This window comes from Pleurodeles waltl, chromosome 2_2 (assembly GCF_031143425.1).
Source record: "Pleurodeles waltl isolate 20211129_DDA chromosome 2_2, aPleWal1.hap1.20221129, whole genome shotgun sequence".
Lineage (NCBI taxonomy): Eukaryota > Metazoa > Chordata > Amphibia > Caudata > Salamandridae > Pleurodeles > Pleurodeles waltl.
This window is the reverse complement of record NC_090439.1, coordinates 851,660,616-851,686,025: the sequence shown is the minus strand read 5'-3', so window position 1 is coordinate 851,686,025 and position 25,410 is coordinate 851,660,616. Positions and strand designations below refer to the sequence as shown.

The 25,410-nt window shown below is 46.5% G+C and overlaps 1 protein-coding gene and 1 long non-coding RNA gene across 3 annotated transcripts in view; one reads left to right on the top strand and one right to left on the bottom strand.

Moving 5' to 3' along the window:
- Window positions 1-25,410, bottom strand: part of ESRP1 (epithelial splicing regulatory protein 1) — a 289,890-nt gene that overhangs the window by 76,774 nt on the left and 187,706 nt on the right. The window lies entirely within an intron of this gene.
- LOC138282676 (uncharacterized) overlaps window positions 19,342-25,410 on the top strand; it is a 66,415-nt gene continuing 60,346 nt past the window's right edge. The window contains exon 1 of the long non-coding RNA XR_011200983.1: window positions 19,342-19,471. This is a non-coding gene — a long non-coding RNA (uncharacterized lncRNA). The remainder of the gene's footprint in view (window positions 19,472-25,410) is intronic.

Here is a 25,410-nt window from a genome sequence, read left to right as displayed (position 1 = left end):
GGTTGCCCGCAAGACCTGGCATGCAGACAGACACTGTGGCCAACACCTCATAAACCAAAACCACAGTGTGCACAGCACTTTGGTTGTGCGCAGCGGGAGTTGGCTGCTGCTTCTCTAGGTGTGAGAGGGTGTATCTGGGGGTGAGTGGATGTCAGATTGTCTGGGTGTGAGAGTGCGTACATCAGTGTTTTACTGGGTGTGTCAGTGTGTGGGGGTCTGAGTAGGTGCATCAGTGTGTCAGTGTGTGTGAGTGGGTGTGTGATGATCTGAGTGGGTGCGTAACTGAGTGGGTGCATGAGGGTCTGAGTGGGTGCATGAGGGTCTGAGTGGGACTGTGTGTGTGTGTTCTAAGTGTCCGAGTGGGTTTGTGAGTGGGCGAATTCCATGAAAAAGAGAGAGAGAGCAACAAAGTGAACGGGAGAGAGATATAGTTTTTAGTTTGATGTCTGATATAATTAGAAAGAATTATTTGTTTCCAATTTAAAATCAAAAATGTAATTAAAAAAAAAAAAATGTTGTATAAAAAATAAATGAAATGAGTCCGGCTGAACTCGAACCCCTAAAGCTCAGTGTGAAGGTAGGCGACCGTCATACTGAGCTGCTGTGTTTAAAAAAAAAAAAAAAAAATGTTTTTATTGCATTTGTTTTTAGCCCTTTATGGGCTATCTGGGACTGCGAGGGAGCCCTTAAGGTCTCCCCCGCGGTCCCTCCTCATTTGTTTCCTTGTTATTGTTCTTATTAGTTTTCTAATAAAATGCCCTCTTTACGGGCTACCTTAAGGCTTCCCCTGCAGTACCATTGCTTCAGCAAGCACGGATCTGCTTTGACAGCAGCTCCGTGCTTGCTGAAGCATTTCATCCCTGTCCTCTGCACACGTGCTGGAGACAGACATGAGAGCATTCTTTATGGACCAGGACCTACCTTCCTGCCAAATTTGGTGTAATTTGGTCCAGTAGTTTTTGCGCTATCGCTGTTTCAAATCCCTATGGAAAAATGAACAGGGAAAACATGTTTTGTGACCCCCCTTTTTTCTCTGCTTCCCCGGACGGATCACCCCAAAACTTTCCAGGCAGCAGCTGACGGGACTGGCAAATGTTTTTGGAAAGTGTTGTGAAGATTCGTCAAGCGGCGTCAAAGATATAGGCATGTAAAAAAACGCTTTTTATATAGAAACTAGGTCCTTACTATAACTACTAAGTGGTGACCACCACTAGGATAGATATATATAGGGCCCAAATTGAACTGTTCAACAGAACAGGAGATCAATTTTTTTTGTTACAACTAGCATTTGAAACAAACTCCTAAGCATTCTTTGAACCTATATATAGCATTTGGCTCATATACTGGGCCTGAGGCAATGAAGCACATAACACAATTTGGACAACCTACAAAATCTTGCTACAGGTTGTGGAAATACACTCTCCAGAGTAAGATTTAACTCTGCCTTTCCCATCCACGTGATCACCACAGTGTTTACTTAATCTATGTGTTTAATTAGTAAATGGATAAACAGCGTTTTGTTTTATAGCAGTGCTATACTCGTTCATTGGCCACTTCATTCTTCTGCTCAACACTGTGGTGGCTCTCAAAGATTCGAATAGCAGCAGCACCAAGTGCGCTTTCACCCACACAATCTACAAACACTGCACTGGAAACACAACCGCAAAACAACAGAACATAACCACCACTTACTTATTATTTTGCTTTACTGTTGTGTTGCTGCGATTTGTATTTTCGTGGTGTATTTGTGCACTATTTTGCAGTTTTAGGTTGGTGTATTGTATGACACCACCAGGCAAAAAAGCCATGTCTGCAAAATGCTTTAACCATCATCAAAGTACTTTATTTCAGCAGTTTGCCATAAAAGCATAAATATAGTACATATATAAAAACCATAAAAAAGAATAAATATAAAGCAATTATAAATTACATTCTTTGGTGTAAATAAAATCACAATTAGGGGTCGGGTCACACAACCATCCTGAGTGGACATCCTCTAGTGGGCTGACAACTGTTATCACATAAATGAGAGGCTTAAGATCTCAGACATCAGAGGCATCCACGATAAGTGGCATCAGACTCATCTTTTGCCTAATTATCCAAATGGATAATAAATAGCAGGCTACGGGCAATGACTAATCTGATACGCAGGGCCTCGCCATATCCCCTTACCCCGAGGTTCCACATACCGCAAGTCATTTTCTTCTGCCTGTTTGATAAGTAGGGCAGAAGTGTGAAGGTCCCTGCAGTTTCCTCTCTAGCCCCAGAAGTGGGGTAGGCTGGAGTGGCCGACTCAAGGATGCTACCCCATTTAGCAGCGAAGGAAGCAAGAGGTGGAGTACTGAGCCTATACCATAAATACAGCGCCCTAGCTTGAGGGAGTTCAAGCTCATCCAGGTTCTGTTCAAATGTGACGTCCTCCTTTAACAGTAGAAACGAGTCGAAGACTACCCCGCAAGACATTCACCTGTGCTAGGAAGGCCTGTCAGTTTAATGTATGAAGCAGTTCTCCACAACAAAGAAGTTGTCTAGGTCCTTATGACCCCCATAACTGCACTCCATATCGAGCTGAACCTAGTGCCTGCTGTTTGTGAATTTGCATCACTGGGGATAAGAGACAATTAAATGACCTATGTAATGCTTTAGTCAGGGTCCCAGTATTTTGCAACAATTTAAGCCTGCACTTGTCAATATGGCACCGCCAGTCTAGCTGCTCAGTAAGTGTCAGCCAGACGTACCCAAATATCTGCACACGTTTTAAGGGGACCGCTAGGAGCTTAGGATTAGGTCTTGTAGGGTGGGCAGGGGTTTTGAACCACATACTTGGTCATATCTACATTTATTTCCAGACCCTACTGACTGCAAAAATTCTTGAAGTAATGTAGGATTTTCTCCAACCCTATAGATGATCTAGATAATAATAGAGTGTCATCTGCGTTCATTACGGCTGAAGCACTTGTGTTGGCCAGACAAGGGGCAGCACCATAGCACTGGGTAAAAAAAGATATTAGATCACTGACATATAGCATAAAAAGGGTGGGGGCTAGGATGTAACCCTGCTTAACTCATCTGTTGACAGGGAATGGTTCCAGGCATCTTGCCCTTTTGGCCACAAAGAACTTGAGCATAGTTATTGCTAGAGTTGACTTTGGGACCAGGTCAAAAGCTGACCACAAGTCGAGAAATCCAACAGAGAAGTCCTCCACCCAGGACCACCATTTTCCCAAAAATAAGCTGTAATCTAATGACTTGGTCCAGAGTGCTTCTACATTTCCAAAATCCCACCTGCAAAGGGGGTAGTATTTCTTTCTCACCCATCCAGGCAAGTAACCGGTCAAGAAGGATTCTACTGAACACTTTTTGTGCGCTGTCATTCAAACGTATTGGCTGATAGTTGCATGGGTCTAAAGGGGACACTTTTTTGTAAACTGGAATTATCTCGGCCCCTGCCCGTGTTGGTGGAATAGGTGCCCCTGGCTTTAACAAAGCATCGAACCAGAAAATAAAATATTTAATATTTCCAAAGAAATCCACTGGGATTAACCAACTGTTCCAAATACTGTGAGGGCCATCACCTATTGTTTCAATATAAGATATCATAAACCTATGTTGTAGCATTTTGAAAATAAGCAAAATGTGCAGATATCATGTGAAAATTATTTCTGATAATTAGTGTTTTGAATGCTACATAGAGTTGTAACCGATGAACTAATGCTGTTGCGCTTGCGACAATTACCTAGGGTCACTTAAAAACATAATTCTATGAATAGTTATGCCACATTTTCTTGTAATGTGCCATTATTCTTAAAACGGATGCATCTTCTGCTATTCTACTAAACTTTCTCCTGCTCATTCCCCTCCCAATCAGTGTCTAGCTGCAAAATCATCTCTCCTCTTGTTTCTGCAGAACATCTAGTGAATAATGTAAAAGTTATAGTGAGGTACAACATGGTTTGAAAATGTCTATTGTGAATGGAGCTTCCATTGTGTGCTCAAAGTATCCTTTTCAAGGGCTTCTGCTGGAGTTAGTGTAGTCGTTTTAATTCTAAGAGCAACTGTTTAAAAATGTTTCATTTGCGCAGTGTAACTCCAGAGTGCAGTTGGTGAGAGAACAAGAGGAAGACTTATTTTACCTTAAGAAATGGGTTACTGCAAATGATTTAGAAAATTATGTTGTTTCTGATTTGCCAATGCAACACAACCCTAATCATGCCATGCTGAATTTGCAGAATCTATTAACAGCTTGTGTTATTTGTCTATAAAACATCAGGTTTTTGTCTTCCGAGGGGTTTTCCTCAATTTCCGTGGGTGACTTGCCATGCTTCTCTTTTACATTCTTTATGAGTTTGACACTTATAGGTTTTTGCTAAGATTCTGTCTAACTAGGGATTAATATGTCTTATGATTTTGCATTTATCTGTACTTCTGTAATTGGGCCTTCATGACAATTTAAGCATTTTTCTCTGTACTTCATTTTGACTATTCTATAATAAATTCACTTTTTGCCTTATTGTTGATCTAGAATTCAGTTCTTTATGCTTTCAACATTTTCTTCTTAACGTTGCTAAGTTGTGTTTACTTGATGAGGAGTACAGTCTCTAAGCACTAGAACACCTGGAGACTCTGCAGCCTAAAATATCAGGGTAATTAAATATTGGGATTCAGATGATTATTGGGGTTCAGCTCCTACATTTACATCTCCTTCATGACAGAACCATTATCTTCCTTATTACCTGCCTGTTACCCTGCCAAGCCAATAAACAAGCTCTCATCCTTCAAGCCAATGAAAGTGGGCAACGTCTTGAGTATGAATCAAAAAATCAAAGCATCCAACACTGAACCTGAATGTTGTAGTGCATTCGGTCTGTAGCAAATGCTCCTATGGCTAGTTGCCAATGTGACAACTCAGTCAACAAATCCTTGTAATCTGGTATGATTCCAAGCTCACAGGAGAGTGAAGTCATCAACTCAGTTCAGAAGAAACTGTCACACTACTATGCATTTTCACATCTACTACACAGAGGTAAAAAGACATCCAAAGAAACACCTTGAGGAGAACATCCCTCATGAGCAACAAACTGTATTCTGACGACCTTGCCGTCAGATTAGCTCACATCCATCCTGGGTTTACGCAAACAAGCTGCCTTCATAATTCTAGGATGCTCATAAGTGTACAATACAGTGGACTAGAGCCATTTATCTCAAAAGACAAAGGTCGGACAAGTGTGACCATTACAGCCTTAAATTGGACTCACTTCTTCCTTTCAGATCGAAGTTAACAGGTATATATTGGATCTGTAGTTTCATCAACACACAAGGTGAGGAGCACAAGATTGAGCTCTCTCACCACCACTGTTCACTGTGTACATGGTTCCTGTGAAGCAAGTGCTGAAGAACTACGGGGTCCTGTTTTCAAACACACAAAATAGTCAACGCCAGGCCAGCAGACTATGTATACTCTGACTGGAGAAAGACAACGCAAGAAGAAAAAGACAGCACGCATTTTGTTATTCACGCACCCCTGATCTTGAGCAGCATCTTCATCGACATGAGATCATCACTGACTCCCCGACAAATCCGAAAAAATCTGAAGACCCAACTCTTCAAGGACCCAACAGCCCACTCTTGACCGACCCCAACGATTACATTTTCTCAGGGGCCATGATCCGTGTTTAGGGTTTCACTGCTCCTGAGCTAGGTTTGCACTCTACAAATACCAACACATATGTACACCTATCAATCTGGAAGGACAATTTGGGTAGTCAATCACGAAGAATTAAATGCCTTCGACTCATACCAATGGATGAAAGAAAGCTCCCCCTACCTCGTCAGTTTAAAAAAATGAAAGCCATAATGGTAGGTAATCCCCCGCCACCCCAGAAATTCCTGCCCCTTTGAGGGGCCTATCTGACTTACAACACCCTCAAATACTGCCATGAAAGTAAAAATTAGCAGCGGCCATCATTGATGATGTACTCTCATTTGCACCCCAGATCAGTGCAGTGTTCAAAGGTGTCATCCTCCAGCTAGCCGAGGTATCGCCCTCTCCTTCTGATCCAACACCAAGGTGTTAATATGATCGCAAGAAACTTACAGACCTACTAAAGATAGTCCAAAACCAGGCTGCAAGACCTTGTCTTAATCTCAGGAAATAATACCATGTGAAACCGATGCTGACGTCACTCCACTGCCTCTGTCCTAATCTCAGAAACTAATACGAGATGAAACTGGCAGTGAAACCACTAGTTCCAGGAAGAATCAAGAAATAAACTCCGTGTCAAACGCAATTTTGATAAGGCTGACTCAGAAAAGGTCCAGGCCAGCGACCTAATTTGGCACCTCATTAAACCACTGTGAGAGACCTCTAATTAATAAACTACAATTTGATCCATTTAAAGGGTTTATGTTGTTAAAATGTAGTGGAACATAGCTCAATGTATAAAGTCCCAAATTATGAGGGCCGGCTTTTGGGCGGTGCGAGTGGTGCGACCGCACCGGGTGCTGATCTCTGGGGGCGCTGTGTTTAGCAATAACTTCCGAAACTTGCGATTTCAAAGCACCTGCTGAAAAGTTCCTTGTGCGTTTAGCCTTCAAAAAACAGTTGAAATGTCAAGATACCTCTTGTGATTAATGTTCCTGCTGGGGAGAGAGATGTGAGTTTTGCCTAGTGGCAGCTTTGACTCAACATAAAGTAGCATAGAGAGTTAATATGCCTGCTGCAAAAAACAGAACTATGGGACATAATTAAGAAAAGTGGCAGCGCTCCTTTTCTTGCACCCCCTAACACCACCATGTGCGCATCATATTTAAAATACGGTTCACCATGGCGGTAGTTAGGGGACTAGCGTCAGATTGTTTACGCTAGTCCGACGCTTTGCAGGATTAGCGTAAAAAAATGTTGACGCTAATCTTGCAAAGCATCCAGAGGCACATTGTAACCAATGGAAGCCTCCTTTTAATGCCTGCTCTGAGCAGGTGTTTAAAGTGCCTGAAAAAAATGATGCAAGGAAATCTGACAGATTTCATTGCATATTTTTTTTGGCCTTCCTTACGGGGGGATGCCCCCATTGCATACATTATGTCTGGTGCAGGCATAATGTAGCACAAAGAGTTACAAAGTGGAACAATGCATGCCTTGCGCCTCTTTGTAAATATAGCGCAGCGTTTTTGGTCTTCTAATGCCACATTAGTGTAAAAAAAAAATAAAAAAACAGACACGAATGTGGCGTTAGAATGGCACTAGAGGTTCTTAAATATGCCCCTATGGCAGTGCCTAATTTGTGCTTCTTGTTTCCGGTGCGGAACCCCAGCACTTATTTTTGAGGGACGGTGATTATTTTTCTGCCTCAAGCATTTACTGTGAGAAAAAGACACATATGGGAAAGATGGAGGAAGAGAAAAACGAAAAAGCGTCACAATGGGAAAAAGCAGCAATCAGCAAGAGTGAGCTGAAGGGGCAAGGAGCGCCTGTAAATGGATTAAAGAGGACCAAGGTGGCTTCAGGATTACGCTGCCTCTGTATTCCGTGTTCACACATTTAATTGCAGCAGCTGTGTGTTTAAGAGGAGGGCTTTGGGCACCAGCACCTTTTTATTTACAAATTAAGCACTGCCGTATGTGGCATACTTAAAAAAGTGGCGCTGCACACAGGGCTGTGCCACTTTTCTTGTGCCCCTTAGCACCCTCTCTAATGCCACCATGTGTGCGTCATATTTAAAATATGGTGCACCATGGAGGTAGTTAGGGGACTAGCATTAGAATTTTTTATGCTAGTCCGGCACTTTGCAGGAGTAGCATCAAAAATGTTGACGCTAATCCTGCAAAGCACCCTGAGGCCCATTGTAACCAATACTCCAAGCCTCCTTTTAATTACTGTTCTGAGCAGGCGTTAAAAGTGCCGGAAAGAAGTGACGCAAAGAAATCTCTCAGATTTCTTTGCTCCATTTTTTGGGCCCCCCTAACAGGGGGTTGGCTCCTTTGCATACATTATGCCTGACGCAGGCATAATGTACTGCAAAGGCTTACAAAGTGGCGTAATGCATGCATTGCGCCACTCTGTAAATATGGCGCAGCATTTTTTGGCCTTCTAACGCCACATTAGCTTAAAAAAAATACACTAATGTTGCGTTAGAATGGCACTAGGTGCTCTTAAATATGCCCCTGTGGGGCATATTTGAAAAAAGTGGCACTGCACACAGTGCTCCACCACTTTTCCTGCACCCCTTAGCGCTCCCCTAACGCCACCATGTGTGCGCTGTATTTCAAATACGGTGCAACATGGCGGTAGTTAGGGGACTAGTGTCAGAATTTTTTACACTAGTAAGGTGCTTTGCAGGATTAGCGTAAAAATGTTGATGCTAATCCTGCAAAGCACTCAAAGGCCCATTGTAACAAACAGAAGTCTCCTTTTAATGCCTGCTCTGAGCAGGCGTTAAAAGTGCTGCAAAAAAACGATGCTAAGAAATCTGTACAATTTTTTTGCGCCATTTTTTTACCCCCTTCCCCCCAACGGGGGAATGACACCTTTGCATACATTATGCCTGGCGCAGGCATAATGTAGCGCATAGGCATACAAAGTGGCGCAATGCATGCATTGCACCACTTTGTAAATATGGCACGGCATTTTTGGCCTTGTAACATGTTAGTGTAAAAAAAAATGATGCTAATGTGGCGTTCGAATGGTGCCAGGGGCTCTTAAATGTGCCCCTATGTTTTAAGTGGGTAGCTGAGTGTATTAGTAAAGCCAGCCTTTACAAGTGCTTTAAAACACATGAATGTATGTGAAAGGGGAGAGATGAGGGCACATTTGCCGGGTGGTAGTGAGTGAAACTGAGGAGGTGGTCATGGGGTGGGGGGGTGGTATGGGGGGGGGCACAATAAACTGTCGCACAGGGCACCACCAGTCCTAAAGCCGGCCCTGCAAATTATACAATATTTCAAGTCACTTCAGTGCCGAACTTAACCATCTACACTTCATTCTGAAAGGGAATACCCGGAACCCGACCTTCTGTTAAGCACACTCAACCCCCAAGATCGAAGGGAGTCTGGTCAAATAGGATGATTCCACTAGCTCTGGGGCTTAGTAAGGGAGAACAACATCCAGTGCTGTATCTTGGCAGCGCACTGTGCCTTTATCCATGCCCTTTTCAGAGCTTCTGACAGACTTGCTGGTGAGATATGTAATGTTGTGATCAAGGTCTAGGGTCCCAGGGATCTTTGAGTCTTGGGTGAGGGTGGGCACTCTGGATGCATGGCAACACGGACGTGTCCTAGAACACCTCGATGCATTCAACAGCTGATATACTCAGCCAAGGGAGGAAATACAAGACTCTGGAGAGAGGGTGTTGAATGATAAAAAAAAAGCACTGAAGGGCACTCTGGTGAGACAGTACAGATTTGCAGGTCATTTTGGCCAGTTTATGAGTTGTGGATTTGAGAGACTCCATTCTGACGAGTAAAGGTCCAAATAACAATATAGTAAAATAGAGGCCTGAAGCATGTAGATCTACTGCTTTTGGGAAATGAGTAAATTGCAACTGTTAGGGGGTTGAAAGTCAGCTCACTGGGTACAAAGAGAATTACGAACAACATTTTGAAACCCCCCTTGGACCTTAAAATGCATATCTTCCAGCAAGTTTCAGAGTTACTGGCTTGGCACACTGCACTAATACGTTTGCTGATCAAGATATGTTTTATTATTGTACCTCTACATGTATAGGTATTTTAAAATAGGTATTTTAAGGCATGACCCTAACAAGAGAGCGCTGAATGTGAGAGTTATGATTCAGAATAATTTACCATGAGACGGGATGCCTGTGGTTGGTGAATCCTATTGTGTGGAGATGCAGTGCTCTGAGGTGGACCTAACACTTCTGAACTGCGCTGGCAAGGGCTCAGATTTTCATGGGAATGTTGTTTCAGATCCTGGGAGCATAGATGGAGAAGGCTTGTATTCTGCTATACTCTTTCAAAGTTTTCGGTTTCTACTCTGGTGATGTCCTCTCTACTAGAGGTAGAGTTCATTTCTGTATCTTGTTTGGCCGGGTGCTGGTTTTGATGGCCTTGTATGCGATGCAGCTTATCTTGAAGGTAATGTGGGCTTTGCTGGGGGCGAGCGTATTTCCATCAGAGCTGAAGTGATACCGTTGAACTTATTTTTGCCTTTGATGACACATGTAGGATGTTCTTTCAGGGGAGCCAGTGCTGTGTCGGGGAAACTGCAGGGTGGGGCTCATCCTCCTCCTAGATTCCAGAGGCTATATACATTGACAGATGAGTTACTCCGTCACAGCGGTGACAGATCGTCTGCCGAAATCTAAATCCCATAAAATATAATGGGATTTAGGTTTTGGCGGACAGGATATTCATCACCGTTGCACGGGAGTAACTTGTCCGCCAATATCTAAAACAGGCCCTAGGGCTTCAAGTGCTGTTTTAAAGTCGGTTTCTGAGAGGTAGTGAGTTACAGTTAGTTTAAAGCTTGCCACAGTGCAAAAACCTCACTCATTTATGTCACAACATTTATTTCACAGGATGTAATCTGGCACTAAAGTTTCAATGTGATTTCTTCTAATCAGAGTCAAGTATCATGTGATGTAATTTCTTGCGATGACATCACTGGGACTAAAGTGAAAAAAAAAAAAAAGCATTTTCAATGCAACGGGTCTCGTAAAAAACGCAGCGCAATCGTGCTATGTAAAATGCTGCGCGATCGTGCTGCGTGGAAAATAAACAGATAAAGTAGTCCGGACTCCAGGCTGAAAACATCGAGCCTGGTATGTTTTTGGTATTTTACTGGTGCTGTGTAGATGGGCTAACACCGGAAAAGGCACGACGTATGCATCTTTCGTAAATGCAAGCAAGCGGATTTTAAAAGGCAAGCCCACGAACCAAGGTAAGTGACTGATGTGGCATGGGCGTGGTTTCAAGCCCAAAGAGAGATAACAGAATGGACGGAGCACTTTGTCCTCGCCCATAAAAAACGTCACGTTCAGGCCGGTCTTCATCATGGTAAATCATATTTTTGAAACTTGAAAAATTCTACCTTTTTTGGTTACCGAATGTTGTCACGTATGTTAAATGTGGCCCGTCTGAGCACACGTCCTCCAGGTTCTTCTGATTGGTTAGATGAGGGACATAAATGACTAATAAGTTATAGAAGCACACCTTACACGAAAGAAGTACTTATTCGGTTTTTGTTTACAAAAGAAATTACAAGCTCACGTATTGAAGGTAGCGCTGCAAACTACCTTACGAGGGGCCCAGAAGCAGCCGAAGGCCAGGTGCCTGGAAACGCTATTGTATTTGATTTACAAGTTCTTGTGTAGTGGGTTAACCTACTTCAAGGCAAAGGACACTATAGCGTACGGTATGCAGGCGAGTGTAATCTCCAAGAGTCCAGTCACTAGATTTCTTATTACTCGCCTGCAGTGAGAAAGTGACTTCATTACAAGTCAGCTCCAGTGTTTTTATTGCGAAGACTGTATTTCGCAATGCTCCTGTCCGCCTTCCGACACCAACTGAAAGCGAGGGGAGAAGCGGGCGGCGATGGGGGCGCCCAGTTCACTTTCCTCTTCTCGGAATCCGCGAGTGCAGCAACAGACGCTGAGAGAAAACGAAAAAGCCGCCAAGGCTGATAACGAGGGTGAGAGTGCCATGGTGTTTGTCCAGCGCTAAGAAAGCCCCGTCGGCGAACCTGTGCGTGGTGCAGTGACGCAATGAAACTGGAAGGGGCTCCCCTGCACAGAAAATAGTGGGGAGGCCCCCTCCGGATTCACTCAGGCCGGGTGCTGTGATGAGGGCCCCCCCCTTCCCCTACACTGCTGGGGCCTTTGTTACGCCCATGGCGTGGTGTATCAGCAAATGGAAGGGAAATGCTTGCACTTCACAGCAACACGTGGCTTTCTGGTTTCCTGCATCCCTCCTGCAAAAAAACTCTGGCGCAACAGTCGTGACTCCCACAACGGTTATTCTAATATAGTGGTCAGCAGGGCCGGCTTTAGGACTGGTGGCTCCCCCCACCCCACGACCACCTCCTCGGTCTCACTCTCTACCACACGGCAAATGTGCCCCTCATCTCTCCATCGCTCCCCTGTCATGTACATTCATGTGTTTTAAAGCACTTGTAAGGGCCGGCGTTACTAATCATTTGCTGCGACCAAAAGACGCCCTTGGGAAAGACGGAGGAAGAGAAAAACGAAAAAGCGTCACAAAGGGAGAAGGTAGAATGCTGCAGAGTGAGCAGAAGGGGCAGGGAGTGTTTGTACATGGATTGAAGAGGCCCGAGATGGTTTCAGGGTTAGGCTACCTCAGTATTCTGTGTTCGCACAGTTAATTGCAGCAGCCGCGTGTTTAAGAGGAGGCCTATGGGCACCGGCACCTTTTTATTTACAAGTTAAGCACTGGCTACGTTATGCTTGCATTATGTATGCAAGGTGGCATAAACAAAAAATGGTGCAAAGAAATCCGACAGATTTCTCTGCATCATTTTTTATGGGACTTTTAATGCCTGCTCAGAGCAGGCATCAAAAGGAGGCTTCTGTTGGTTACAATGGGCCTCTGGGTGCTTTGCAGGATTAGCATCAACATTTTGTACGCTAATCCTACAAAGCGCGGTCAAAATTCTGACACTAGTCCCCTAAGTACCGCCATGTTTTAAATACAGCGCATACATGGTGGCGTTAGGGGAGCGCTAAGGGGCGCAAGAAAAGTGGTGCAGCACTGTGTGCAGTGCCACTTTTTTCAAATATGCCCCATGGGGGCATTTGTAAGAGCCCCTAGTGCCATTCTAATGCCACATCAGTGTATTTTGTTTTAAGCTAATGTGGCATTAGAAGGCCAAAAATGCAGCGCCATATTTACAACGGTGAGCCATATTTTAAATAAGACGCACACATGGTGGCGTTAGGGGAGGTGCTAAGGGGCGCAGGAAAAGATTTTTCACTTATGCCCCATAGAGCAGTGCCTAATTTGTAAATAAAAAGGTGCAGCTGCCCAAAGCACTCGTCTTAAATATGCGGCTGCAGCAATTAAATGTATGAACACGGAATACAGAGGCAGCGTAATCCTGAAGCCATCTCGGGCCTCTTCAATCCATTTACAGACGCTCCCTGCCCCTTCAGCTCACTCTTGCGGATTTCTGCTTTTTCCCATTGTGACGCTTTTCGTTTTTCTCTTCCTCCGTCTTTGCCATATGTGTCTTTGTCATGCAGTAAATTCTTGAGTCAGAAAAATAAGCGCCGGCCCTCAAAAATAAGTGCCGGTGCTCCGCACCGGAAACAACAAACACAAATTAAGCACTGCCATAGGGGCATATTTAAGAGCCCCTAATCCCATTCTAACACCACAGTGTCATTTTTTTTTTTTTACACTAATGTGGCGTTAGAAGGCCAAAAATGCTGCGCCATATTTACAAAGAGGCTGGCCATGGGGGTCAGTGTTGAAAATGCTGCGGTCATGTTTTCACATCAGGCCAGAGTGCTGTGGTCAGTTTTAAGGTTTGCCACTTTGATTAGGTGCTGTGTCCAGTGGTGTCCCAGAGGCTGCCAATGTCATCTCCGAAACACTGCTTGAAGATACACTGCGTTTGAGAGCATAACTCTCGGCAAATCAAAGAAACCCGAAATACAACTAAAATTATACGGGGTGGGGGTGCATGCTTGTATTTATTACCATCTTCTTTAGCAGTGTAGTGTTAATATTAGCAGTTAAGTGCTGGCATTGGTATTTGAAAGATTGTGTCTCACCCACCGGGCTGTTTAACCCTTGATTCTCACATGAAGAAGGGCAGGAACTAAATTGCAGTCTGCGGTTCACCAGCCTGCTGACTGCCACTATGACATATGATACAAGCATTTGCAATGCAATGGGTCTTGCGTCTGCTCAAGTTAGAGCTGTTAACGTTGAAAATTCCTAACTGGACTTTACTTAACACTTAAATTGAAAATGAAAAGTAGAACAGCTAACATAAGTGAGCCAATTCAAAGCACTATGGCTGCCATAAGCATGAGCGCGAAGGAGAGACACAAAAGGAAATAAGTTTGCTCACAGTCAAATGTATTGGCAATCGTGCAATTATCCATGTAACAGGGTCGATGTCCAAGGCGGTAACTAAACTGCCCAGAGGAGGGGAAAAGGTAAAGCATTTACCAGTGACAACAAAGTATTTTTGAAAGGCAAGCTCATGAACGAGTGATGGGTGTGCAGTGGGCGTGTTTAAAAGCCCACAAAGAGAATACAGCAGGTCAGAGTGCTTGTGCACTCGACCTAACAATCTGTTCCATGACAAGCAGGATCAAGACTGATTTGCATATGGTTGCGTCCAAACTGAGATGCCATGGTGGGCAAAAAACAAATAGTGGACTAGGATGTGGCCCGAGAGACTGCTGGTGGCCAATATTCATTCAAGCATTCCATCCATCACCTTATATTTGTTGCAGCTGATGCAGTAAGAGCGAGAGGTATACCCAGACGTGGGTGCCTTGCTCACTGTGCCACTGGAATAAAGCTATACTGGGCAGTTGAGCCTTTTGGCTGGGCAGTTGAACCGGTCCTAGGTTGCTTGTATTCCAGTTCAGGAAGGTCCTGGCTTGGCCATTCCGCTAGACTGTTTAGTTTTGCTTTACACTTTAATTTCATTATGGGTTCAAAACCCCAGAATGCAAAATCACGTTAGCTAAAATTTGAGAATTGCCCGAATGTGTTATACATGATATGGAGCCACTACTCCGCTATGCTTTATAATTTTAGTTGTCTAGATGATGTCCAATACGCGATTGTTTTCACCAGTAAAACCAAAGTAAACGTGGTTTACAAATTTTATAAGGATTCTCTCTTTTGCATCATGAATTAAAATCTACATTGGCAATGCAAATAGTTTTGTCTTTTGTGTACTGGAATGGGATATGCCAGCTTCACAACAGAGCTACAACATGAGTAGCACTAGCACAACCTCCTAGAGCATTAAGGATAGGTAAATGGCAGGTGTCAGTAGCAGAAAGAGCATCACATAATTCTCACACACACAGGGCAGGTACAACACAGGTAGCTAACGCACTAAAGAGGGTGCATGAGGAGTGAAAGGGCCGTTGGGTGAAAGGACTCTGCTTCAATTTTCTGTCTCCACCCCCCATGCATTCAGGTGCCTTCCTCGTGATATTAACTATTTTCATATAAAATGTTGTGAAACAGTCCCTGGTGCATTTAATATCTCGTTTGTTTGCATAGCAGGGGACAACGGCATTGGAATCGCCCCTACTTTAAGGAAGAGGTACACATTGGGCAAAAATAGGTCAAGCTTCCATCCTTCTGAGGACCGGTATGGCTAGGGCAGCAGCACAAGCTTCCCCATCACAGGGCAGGAAGGAATCAGGCAACAGCAGTACAAGCTTTGTTTCCTGAGAGAAAAGGTACAGCAGTAGCAAAGCAAGCTTCCCTCTCTCACAGAAGGCAGCCAGTGCGATCTTCCGTTCCATGCAGAACAAATCCAGCAGGACAGACTAGTACAAGCTTTCATTGCTCACAGAATGTGTACATTTAAGGCATGTGACATGGAGATTAGGGACGGATCTCTGGAGCCGGGGTTAAGTCACAGATCGGAGAGCGTAAATGGATGAATGTGTGAATATGCAAGCTCTGACACCATTCTCAATTAGTTTATATTACACGACTGCAACATGAAAGCCCTGCTGCTGTTAGTTGGAGACATGCCGTCTGGTTGCCTGTTTGGTTTTCCACGTTTTGAGAAGAAGTTGTGGCATATTTGTTTTCTCAAGTAGGCATCCACAGCCTAGGCGATTACGCTTTAGACAGGTGCCAACCTCCTTGGCAAGGATTTGAATGAGCGCGTGCAGTGTTACTGTGTAATCTCCGCCTCGGTGCTGCACCTCTTCAAAATCTGAATCTTGTCACTGAAAATGAATCCAGAGACCCCGAGGCAGTAGTGTAACATTAGCTCCCGCAGCCCCCGCGGTGCAAGGGGGGGGCATACGTGACCAGACATTCGGGATTTGCCAGGCCAGTCCCAGTTTTTCCTAGATGTCCTATCCAATTTAGGCAGTTTTGCCTCAGGTCTCGGAGTCGACTGAAAACAGAGGGAGTCATGTTTTTTGCTACACAAAGCAGAGCTAGTTAGCAGCGGTTATAAGAAAGCGATTTAATTAAAATGTATCTTACCGAGTTTAAAATGTGCTTTTTATTTATTTTCTTAGTGGCTCTACTGTGATTCTAGGTTGATGAGCGCTGTCATTCTCTGCCACTTGGTTGATGTCAACTTGTAGACCTTTTATTTTTCTGAAGATTCCTGGTATTTGGCATTGAAAATCTGGTCACCCTAGCCATAAGTTCCAGGGGCCCCCCTCAGCACATTACCCTGACTGGGTCTAACTCTCGACTAGTTAGTTTACTCTGTCGTGCTGACACGGCTCGCACTGGTTATTCATAAGGAGATGGATTGTTTATGGTGCATTTCACAGCAGAACCTGCAGCTGGCTGTGGTGTTGGGGCCCTAGGCCCCCATGCTACTGTAAGAGACAACGCGGACACTGTTTCTTAGTGGGTGTAACTGGCCCTGGGCACGTGCGCCCGGCCCCTTTTATTGCCAGGGTCACCTGACCGGTGACGCCTGTGCTGGGTGGGTGTGGGGTGTATGTGGGAGGCCAGCCCTCAGCAGAGAGGCTGGCCAAAACACTAGAACGTGTCCAGCAGGACACTACATTCCTCCAAAACTTTGAGGAACAAAAACAAAGTCCAACCTGCAAGAGAAAAACACAGTAACAAAACACACCACCATCAGTCTCTCGGCCTCGAGAAGGCAGGCCGCAGGATTGCCGTGGGCAGGTGCAGCTGGGAGCACCCGGATCCTTCTGCACGAGTTCATGATTTAACCAGTCACAGCCGGGCACGAACACAGTGTGGAAGAAATCCGGACTCTGACAGTCAGATGGTTGGACAAATGTCCACTGATGCACTGTGCTTCAGCCCTGTGGGCACTCGTGGGGAGGCTGGTGGTGTTTACAGTTCAGTTTGTTCAAATAGGGCGTATCATTCGAATTGGGTGCATCACGAGCGTTGGTAGAGTCCACTGTGAATCTGCTTGCCAAGACATCCTAGCTTCACAAAGGCCAATCCCTTGAAGACGGATGACATCTTGGATGTTGTGAGGTCCTCCTCTGAAGCCCTTGTATGTTCTGACCCTCTGATGGCAGAGTTGCTTCCAGGCCACCTCTCGGTTTTGGATTCTTCACTATGGAACTTCCTCGAGGCCTTTTCAATGGGTTTGCCACGGGATTGGCATGGACTGTGCTGGGCTGCGTGTGGGCCATCTGCCGGCCGCTGCAGGCTCTCCGACAGGAGCCATGGTCAAATCATTCGTGCAACCACAAGGGTGGATGTTCCGTGGTCAAGGCGCTTGCCGACATGGATCAGGTGCATGCGGGCTCTCAGACGGACTCAGGGCAATTGTCTATCACGTTGCCAGGAGGGTGTCTAGTTGGTGTCATGTTAATTCACTGAAGACAGTCTTGGTGTGCTGTGACCTGTTGGGAGTCTCCAATGCACAGCCCTGTTTGTCTCTTTGACGTCATCGGTGGGGCAATGTCCAGTCCTCTCTCAAGCTTGAGAGGACCCTTGTCTGGGTTGTCACGGGACTGCTTGTGATCTGCGCAGGGGCTGCTTGTGTGCCACATAGGACAGCTGCAAGACCTCCTAGGAGCCACTGCCTAGTCGCTCGTGCAATTACAGGGGTAGATGGATCTGGGTCACGACTTGCTCTTGTCACCGAGAGCAGGATACCGATAGGGTGAGCAGTTGATCATTGGTTGACTAGTTCTTCAGAGCATTAAAGCAGAGGTGTAGGACTCCATTCTGGTTGTTTAACTGCTCCTTTGATGGATACCGTGATGCACATGGCAATGATGACATTTGCCGTTGGGAGACCTGGACGACAAGTGATGTTGCTGGAGTAAGGGTGATTGGAGTAACTTCGTCACAGCGAGTGCAGTCTTTCTTTTGCTCATGTGCAGATGCTAGCTAGCAGTGGTGCCATCTGCTTCAAGCAGCCGATGACAGGTGGCTTGGATGGTCACCTTTGACGTGTTGGGTAAGTACACGGTTCGCGCATGGCATCTTACATTTGGCACTCCCGCCGAGCTGTCTCCAGTGACGTCATCGCACCCCGGTGGCTGTCTTGTCTGTGTGTGCACTCTTCTTTTGTTGTGGGAGTCCTCCATCTCTCCACCCTGTTGATCTTCCGTTCTTGTTCTTCTGTGGTCGTCAGGTGTTGCAGTGTGACAGGTGATGTCACACAGTCTCCTTTCTTCCTCCTTCATAGCGTGGTGCTACGCCACGCTTTCTTCTCCTTTGTTGTGGCGTCTGGCCACTTGTCTTCCTTTCGTGTGGACCTTTCGAAGGTCCTGTCCTGCCGAAGGACTAGGGGCTCATCCCCGTGTTGCAGTGGTGGCGTCGTGCCACTCAGGGTGTGCAACTCTCCTCTTGCCTGTTGTGAGTCACTGCCGACTCAGTCTTGAGGCAGTGTGGGGGAGGACACTCCTTGTGCGACTCTCCTCTTGCGAGTCTCTGCCGACTCCGCCTTGAGGCAGTGTGGGGGAGGACACTCCTTGCTGAGTCACTGGCCCGTTGCAGGGCAGTGACATAGGGTCACTTTCTTTTCCGCTTCCTCTTCACTTGAGGGCGCAGTGCTTGCGCCTCAAGGCAGTGCTTTCTTGGCACTGGGTCTTGCTTGAACCTGCGTGTGCTTTGCAGGGTTGGTCGCTTCTGATGACCTTCTGTGTGATGGGCCAACGGTGGCCATCTTGTGTTGCTGAAATGCCGGCTGGCATGGCCTCTTGTCCCGTGCGTTACGTCACGCTCTCGGGTGCTCTCTCCAATTTCGCGGGCGTTGCATTAGTCATCACGTTCTCTGGCGCAGCTCTCTGCACATGTGACATAGTCTCTTTTCTGGGCGTCCTATGGTAACGCCTGGCATGTCCCTTTCTTGTCCTGCCGTGATGTCCATCACTGTTTGGACATGTGGCGTTCTTTCGGCGATGGTGGTGGATGGCTGCCAGGGGCTTCGCAGTCCATGCGCGCTCTCCTCGTGCCTCACGTGGCACTTGCGTCCATTTCTCACCGTTGCAGATTGGCTGAGACAGCTGCAGTCTTCTCCTTCCCTGTGCAGCGTCGTCCGCGTCGCATCCTTCTTCCTCGCCGTTTCCGTCTTCTGCGCCACTTCCGTCCAGGGGCGCACTCTTAGTCTGGAGCAGTCACTTTCTGAAAGTGCTGCTGTAGACTTGCCTTCATCCAATTTTGTTTTCCTTTAAAATAGAAAATAAGGTGCAGTGCCACCTTTGGCCACTGGATGTCAGAAGTGCACTTCTTTCATGCTTGAAAGACACTCTTTCTTCCTCTTGTGCCTCGTTTGTTGGAGACAGACACCGGAGAGGATCCAGGCTGGAGGGGGCTGCAGAAGCTGCAGGTAAGTGTCTTTTCTTTTTCCACCACTTTTCTGTCTTCTTTTTTCCTTCTAAAATGTCAATTTTCCTGCTCAGCCTCGTTTGAAGAGGCAAGTAGCAGGCAGATGGCATTAAATTGAGTGAGGTGGGTTGGGGGCTCCGGGCAGTTGGATTATATTCCAGGTGCGTGTCAGCACCTCTCCTCTTCCTTCCACGAATTTTGAAATTTGTGGGGGAGGCTGTGCACCACCATTTCTCTGCTTTGGTGCATGTATGGACCATGTACTTCAACTTGTTTCGGTGCGTGCCTGCACCTGCATTTCAAATTGTTTTCGGTGCGTGTCTGCACCTGCATTTCAAATTGTTTTCGGTGCGTGTCTGCACCGATGCTTCATTCTACGCGTTTTCCTTGTTTTTTTCATAAGGGGGGGGGGGGCGGCCCTTGGCAATTGTGTTGTGCTTGGTGCGTGTGAGCACCATGTATTTCAAGTTGGTTCACACGGCAGCTGGGGGGCGGCTCTGGGCATTTTCTTCTTCAAGTTTGGTGCTGGCCTGCACCATTTTCAGTACGCGGCGGCAGCAGCATTTCCTCACGCTGCAGGCACGTTTTAGCATTACTGCTCGGAAAGAAAAGGGGAAAGCGGCCCCGGGGCATTTTCCTTTATTTATTTATTTTTTTGTGTGGTGCGTGGTAGCACCATTTTCTCTTCCTGCGCGGCCACAGCAGCAGGGCACACGCTGCGGACCGCCTTATCTCTTTCTGGTGCCTGGAGGCACCTCACCTCGCGGCACCACTATTTTCTGGTGCGCATTTCTTCTTTCGGCACGTTTTCTTTCGGCACCGTTTTTTTTTTTTTAAGAAAAGGAGAGAGAGGGGAAAACGGCCCTGTGTCCTTTTTCCTTATGTCTTGGTGCACGCTCGCACCATTTCATTAAAACGCGGCCGCAGCAGCCTTCATTCACGCTGCGGGTCGTGTCACGGCCTTCCAAGGCCATACCAATGATCTTGCTTGGGTGCAGGGGAGGCAATCTTCGTACCCCCGGGCTCACCTCATGCCTGGTGGAGTGCCGGCACTAGTGCTCCCATTCCCCTCGTCCTTTCTGGGCTCACGGCGGGCGCCTGTCTCTGCACCGGGTCACTGTCCTGGCACACCGGTGATCTTCATGCTCGCCGCAGACGTGGAGGGTGCCTTCTACAGACGCTCTACTTCCCTCCACAAACAATGGAGAAGTAGCTGTCTGCGGCCACGTGGGTTGCTGTACCCACTCGTCGCCAATGTAGTGTTGGGGCCCTAGGCCCCCATGCTACTGTAAGAGACGACGCGGACACTGTTTCTTAGTGGGTGTAACTGGCCCTGGGCACGTGCGCCCGGCCCCTTTTATTGCCAGGGTCACCTGACCGGTGACGCCTGTGCTGGGTGGGTGTGGGGTGTATGTGGGAGGCCAGCCCTCAGCAGAGAGGCTGGCCAAAACACTAGAACGTGTCCAGCAGGACACTACACTGGCTGTCAGTGGTAGAGTCAAGGAGCTGTGTGCTACTGCCCTGATAAAGCAGTGCTCGAGGCGCACGCGCAATGCAGAGGGAAGCAACATGCAGGGCACATGTGGAGTGTCATTTTAAATAACCACCGAGCATCGTTAATCCAAGAAGAAACCGACCCCCTTTAAAAAACAAACCTCTTTTCAGCATGCGGCAGTTTTATCCACAACGAGGAACATGATTAAGGCCTACATGATATAATCCAACCACACACAAGCAATGATCAATCAGGGACATGCGCGCACGTGCATACACAAAGGAATATGTGCACGCAGACCGACACACGTACGTAAATCACTATAATTGTAGGCGGCCGGTCACACTTACCAACTGACACGTAGACGCTCACATACACATTAACACACATGCAAGCACAGATGACATGTAACAGACATACAGGTGTACATGGAGAAGTAGGCTGACGGGTCAATCAATAGGTCAATGAGTGTGGATGCATACATGGATGAATAAATACTTAAATGGGGCAGGTGCATACACAGATGAATTTGAGGTTGGATGAAACCTGAACAAAATACATTCGCTTTTTTATAAATGTTAACTATTTGACATCCTTTGTTTTGATTTCAGTTGATGCAATATTCACTATGTTGGCATTTGTCTACAATTAGTGCTGCAACCGTGCTTATAAAGTACTTTTTCTGTCATTATTTTTCTACTCTGAGAAAATGCTTCAGAAGTCAGTCCTCAATTGTTTTGTCCGGAACACCCGCCTGAATCTTAACTTTTCGAGACCTGGGCTGGCTTCTATATCTGCCTTGTGTTCAGGGTTGCAACGCAGGCCCCTGCAGCCCGCACAACCTCAGGGGGTTCCCCCAAACCGCCAGGGGAGCCCATTTAGTCCAAGGAATATCTGTGAGATATGGGAGACTCGGGTTCCCCTCATCACATTTTGGGGGCAGAAGGGGGCATCATGCTGCGTTGCGCACTGCTGCAAGGGACTGAGAAAGAGTGAAGCAGAAGACGGGAAATAGAGGAAGAAGGGGCACACAACAGAGAGCAGAAATAATGCACCGAAGAATAACAGAAAGTAAGGGTGGTAAAAAAAAAAACGCTACAACTCGATGTTTACCAAAAGACTTCACTGAATCACTTAACCACCGCCTGCAACGGAAGTGCACACAGCACTTCTAAAGCGCGCGGCTGCCACCTGCTGGCCACACACGGTTACAATTTGTTCAGAACAACTCTAGAGGGGAGGAAGCAATATTTTCAATGCGCATTTTATGTAACTTAGGGCCATATGTACGAACACATTTTCCCATTGACACAGAATGGGAAAAACCCTTTGCTACATCTGGCCCTTAGTCCCTTTCTGTACCTTCAGACTGCTATAGTTCTATAACACAGAATATATATATTAGCTTTTACTGTACTGGCTGGGGATGGGTGACTGAACATATCAAGCAACACAACTACTAAAGCAAACGTCAGACTTTACAGGAACCGTCATGCGTCTAGCAAAGGTAACCAGCTGAAAAAGAAGAAACAATGAGCCTGCTGGAGAGACGCTGGGTGAGAGCAGGCATATCAAACAGGCCTGTTCATCTACGGGTGAGGGGTGGGAGACCCCCTCTTCTCAAGGAGGCTGTAGAGATGGGTTTTAAACTCTCTGGCCTCACTGGCCAGACTCAAACACAGAAAAGTGGGTCATGTAAGAGAACTAGCACTTTACACATCGTCCTATGTCCAAAAAATTCTCTAATTGCAGACACAGACAAGACAATGTTTGCAGAAGTGGAGGTCACGTGCACTCTTTTGCAATGGCATTGGTCGATAATGTCAGCCAAGAGCTGCCTCTTGAGAATCCCCCATAGACAGCACCACAAACCCCTGCAGCTCAGTCAGCCTCGACATTATCAAGGAACTCTGAAAAAGAATCCTGGAGAAGTTCAATCTTGAGACACTATCTGAGAATCTGGCCTCTGTGCACCTGGGGCGCCTGTCTTTCTACAGTCACCGCCAACCTGATTGCCCTCTTGTTAACCATGTACTGAGTCCATTGCACAGATCCTGTGATGCCACTGCTTTCTAGGGTCTCTCATTGCTTCATTTCACTGGTGTGGCGATTGAGGCCCCCATTCCTTCCCCACCCACCCATCGTCTTGGATGGAGGTTTTCCCTGGTGGGCCCTCTGCTGTGGCGTGAACTTGGGTGGTGCTTGCTTGGATTAGTGTGGTCCCTCGCTGCTGAGGTAGTCTGTGGCTCTGCTTGTGCCCCAGCATTTCCTCCCACCACGATCCTCTCTTTTCCTGCTTTGCCACCTGCACTGAAGCTTTGCGAGGTCAGAGCTCAATACAGATGGTACACAACTCAAGGAGTCCTCTTCACACAGCATCTCACTCCTCACCACCACTCTCAATTCCATCCAAAATTGAATGACGTCTCATCACCTAAAATTGAATCCTTCTAAAGCCGAACTTCTCATCTTCACATCAAACTCTCCACCTCCTGTTCAATCATACATGGAAAATCAAAAGTTCTTAACAGTAAACCTACCAACATTGACACTGACACATCCGTAGGGGACATCCTGGACAAAAGACTTATCCTCCAATCCCAACTAAACACCATGGCCAAAAATGCACACTTCAAACTGCGCCTTCTCTGGGGGATCCGATGTTACATTCCTGAGCAAGACCTGAAAATTATTGTCTAATCTTTGATACTCTCCAGGCTAGACTACTGCAGTTCTCTCATTACAGGCCTCCCCAAGTCCAAACTATCTCCAGTAAAATCCATCCTCCATTTGGCTGCACATTTAATCTATGGGGATAAAAGAATTGACCATATCAGACCTATGTTGATAACTCTTAGCTAGCTTTCTATTGAAGCTAGGACCATATACAAGACTGCTTGTATCACCCACAAAGCTATCCACACTTCCACCCCTCACTACCTAGCAAGAAAACTCAAAATATCAGGTAGCTCTAGACCTTCACGAAATGCTGAAAAACCTGCTGGACGAACCTCCAACTTTTAAAAGGGAAAGACTTATGGTGCAATGTGTAGGAAAGTACCATCTTGCCTGGCATGTTACCCCCATTTTTCACTGTATATATGTTGTTTTAGTTGTATGTGTCACTGGGACCCTGGTAACCCAGGGCCCCAGTGCTCATAAGTGTGCCTGAATGTGTTACCTGTGTAGTGACTAACTGTCTCACTGAGGCTCTGCTAATCAGAACCTCAGTGGTTATGCTCTCTCATTTCTTTCTAAATTGTCACTAACAGGCTAGTGACCAATTTTACCAATTTACATTGGCTTACTGGAACACCCTTATAATTCCCTAGTATATGGTACTGAGGTACCCAGGGTATTGGGGTTCCAGGAGATCCCTATGGGCTGCAGCATTTCTTTTGCCACCCATAGGGAGCTCTGACAATTCTTACACAGGCCTGCCACTGCAGCCTGAGTGAAATAACGTCCACGTTATTTCACAGCCATTTTACACTGCACTTAAGTAACTTATAAGTCACCTATATGTCTAACCTTTACCTGGTAAAGGTTAGGTGCAAAGTTACTTAGTGTGAGGGCACCCTGGCACTAGCCAAGGTGCCCCCACATTGTTCAGAGCCAATTCACTGAACTTTGTGAGTGCGGGGACACCATTACACGCGTGCACTACATATAGGTCACTACCTATATGTAGCTTCACCATGGTAACTCCGAATATGGCCATGTAACATGTCTATGATCATGGAATTGCCCCCTCTATGCCATCCTGGCATTGTTGGTACAATTCCATGATCCCAGTGGTCTGTAGCACAGACCCTGGTACTGCCAGACTGCCCTTCCTGGGGTTTCACTGCAGCTGCTGCTGCTGCCAACCCCTCAGACAGGCAGCTGCCCTCCTGGGGTCCAGCCAGGCCTGGCCCAGGATGGCAGAACAAAGAACTTCCTCTGAGAGAGGGTGTGACACCCTCTCCCTTTGGAAAATGGTGTGAAGGCAGGGGAGGAGTAGCCTCCCCCAGCCTCTGGAAATGCTTTGTTGGGCACAGATATGCAGAATTGGGCACAAGCCAGTCTACACCGGTTCAGGGATCCCTTAGCCCCTGCTCTGGCGCGAAACTGGACAAAGGAAAGGGGAGTGACCACTCCCCTGACCTGCACCTCCCCTGGGAGGTGTCCAGAGCTCCTCCAGTGTGCTCCAGACCTCTGCCATCTTGGAAACAGAGGTGCTGCTGGCACACTGGACTGCTCTGAGTGGCCAGTGCCACCAGGTAACGTCAGAGACTCCTTGTGATAGGCTCCTTCAGGTGTTAGTAGCCTTTCCTCTCTCCTAGGTAGCCAAACCCTCTTTTCTGGCTATTTAGGGTCTCTGTCTCTGGGGAAACTTTAGATAACGAATGCATGAGCTCAGCCGAGTTCCTCTGCATCTCCCTCTTCACCTTCTGATAAGGAAA